The sequence below is a fragment of the Theropithecus gelada genome, chromosome 4 (assembly GCF_003255815.1).
Source record: "Theropithecus gelada isolate Dixy chromosome 4, Tgel_1.0, whole genome shotgun sequence".
Taxonomy (NCBI): Eukaryota; Metazoa; Chordata; class Mammalia; order Primates; family Cercopithecidae; genus Theropithecus; species Theropithecus gelada.
Genome location: NC_037671.1, coordinates 11,630,945 through 11,633,767, shown reverse-complemented (window position 1 = coordinate 11,633,767; position 2,823 = coordinate 11,630,945).

The window sequence follows — 2,823 nt, the reverse complement described above, 5'->3', positions numbered from 1 at the left end:
ATCCAGACAAAAGATGCATTTCTGTCACAAAAGTGATGCCCAGTAAGTTATTATTCACCATATATAGAGCTGATTAAACACAGAACTGCTTAGCTCTGCTTCATTCCAAAAACATGTGATTACTTTCTTTGTGTCAGAAGCCTTTGAAGAGCTTTACATTCTAGATTGACCTAGAATGTAAATTGCATATGCATACTAAGTGTGATGCCAGACACACACAGCATTCCATGGAAGTCTGTCCCAACTGTTGCTGTTATAAGCAAAACCTAGATCCAGATTCTTTCACCGCTCTACACTAGCCATGGGTCAATATTTCTCAGCTGCTGATGGGTTCACCCTAACAAGGAGCTAGGGGAAGTTAACTTGCCCAGGATTTTTTTTCCAGGGATAAATATATGTAAGATGATACTTTACATACAGTTTTATCTCCCACCACATTTAATCATTATTCACTATTACGGTCAGAAATATTTCATGGGCCAGAAATCATGCCAAGTGCTGAGGAGACAACAGTAAGCAAAATACACATAGTGCCGCTCTCAGGAAGCTCACAGTCAACTGCTGGCAGCCATTTTACTGTGCCATGGAAAACCTTTCTGTGATGGTAAGTTTTATGTTTGCATTGTCCAAAATATGAAACTGCTTCCTAATGGTGAGCATTTGTGATTTTTATAACAATGAAGTGATTTTTTTTTTTTTTTTTTTTAGATGAAGTCTCACTGTTGCCCAAGCTGGAGTGCAGTGGTGCAATCTCGGCTCACTGCAACCTCCATGTCCCAGGTTCAAGCAATTCTCCTGCCTCAGCCTCCTGAGTAGCTGGGACTACAGGCACATACCCCCATGCCCTACCCATCAACCTATTCTCCACACACTCAGGGGCTGGTTTGTATGCCCCTATTGAATCAAGAGGGCCCAATTACCACTTTCCAGTAGCCTTTTTCTGGGTCTTTCTAAACTTCACATGTATTGTCGAAACTTTTTTACTATGGGTGGATGAAGGGCATAGAAAGCTGTAATTGTCAAAATGTCACCCACTCAATTCATCCTAGATTTCCTTGTAGAAACAATATCACCCATAATATAATATGCTGCTACCAATTCTCCAGCCCCAAGGCCACCTTGCACCTGGTTGTTTCATGGGGCTCAGCATTTCTGATTAGAGGAGACACAAGACAGGTGGCCAATACTGTGCCTTAAGGAGTGATGGTTCTGCAGGACAATTGTCTCACCAACGAAGAAGTAGACACTGCAAGAAAGCAGATCTCCCCAATTATTTTTATCACAGTTAGCTCATGGTTCCCTTTTTAGTTTAGTTCCATCATCCTTATAGTTATTAGAACATTCTTCCAGATTCTGAAATTGGATTTATGCTAGTGTTGTTTATTTTTATTTATTTATTTGTATATTTGCTTGTTTTTCTTTTGTTTATTTTTTTTTGGTATGGTAATTTTGATATTTCCATACTTTTATAGGAACTAGTAAAAGTTTACACCAACATCTGTTAGCTACATGCAATTTTAAACCTGAAAAACATAAAATTTTGATTTGAAAGTCCATTTACACAGGTAGACACATACAGAATTATTTCATTGACCACTGCGATTGCACAAAGCCAGTTAACTCTAAGCTACCATATTAAACTAGTTATGGTTGTGTGAACAGAGGTCAGGCCAAAAGCCATCCAAATGCATATCCAAGTGCAGAATGCACCCTGTCGTTCACACCTACTATGTTCATGGCTTTTGATTAAAGTAATAAAAATATTTTTCTCCCTAAGTTTGTATCCTTATATGCTTTTGAAGAGACGCCCTAGGTCACTTCATACCATGCAGCAACCACTTTAACATTGTGCCAGTTCTGAAAAAAGATTAAGAGTCAAAGACAAAAAAAAAAAAGAGTCAAAGATAATCTGGTGAACCTTCCTCACAAAAACACACACACACATACCTGTACACAAGCGTACATGTGCACACATAAACACAATTAGTTGGGAAAACAAGTTAAAGAGATCATCGCAGACTAATCAACCCGGGGCAGGGTTTTCAACACGTTCAACCCATTGCAAAACTTGGTCCATTAGGATGCCCCTCAGAAATAAATGAAAGAATGCTTTTCTGGAGAATTATTAATATATGTTGCATCAATTTTTGCCATAAGTAAAGTTTAACAATATTGAGTCACACCAAAAAATTTTGTCATTATGAGTAAGTACCTTTCAACTATTAAAAAACATGCATAAATCAAAACTAAAAAAACCACAGCATATCTTCATATTACATGAGAAGCACAAAAAGAAGAGTATAATACCATAAATAACTTTTTTCTATCCAAGTTCGCATCGTTATTCTGAAACCCATTTAGAAAACAATAGAATAGGGTACCATGGGAATAAGGGATCATTTTCCATGAGACTTTAATGTGTGATTACTTAGTCACATAATTGAAAGCATGACAGTAGCACAGTGCCAGGGTTCTATTGCCAGGAGATTATATCAAAATAATACAGTCTATTTCACATCTTTTTTTTCTCATTTTCCAATACTGAACAAAATTGTATGTGAAGTCAGCAGGTAATATTTATAACATAACCAATTTTAGTGATCAGCAAGGAGATGCCAGTCTCTCACATAATGCTACACAATAATATTGGCTCACATTTGCAAACGTTACTGTCTCTTCACCTTCATTTCTTTTTTGTTTGACTTTACAGCACTAAAGATCAGGAAGTGGTTAGAATCATATGGAAAAAAATGAGAAGAATGTCAAAAGAATGGGTGCAAAACTTTTTTAAAGTTTTTTTTTTTTTTTATTCTTAAGGTTTCT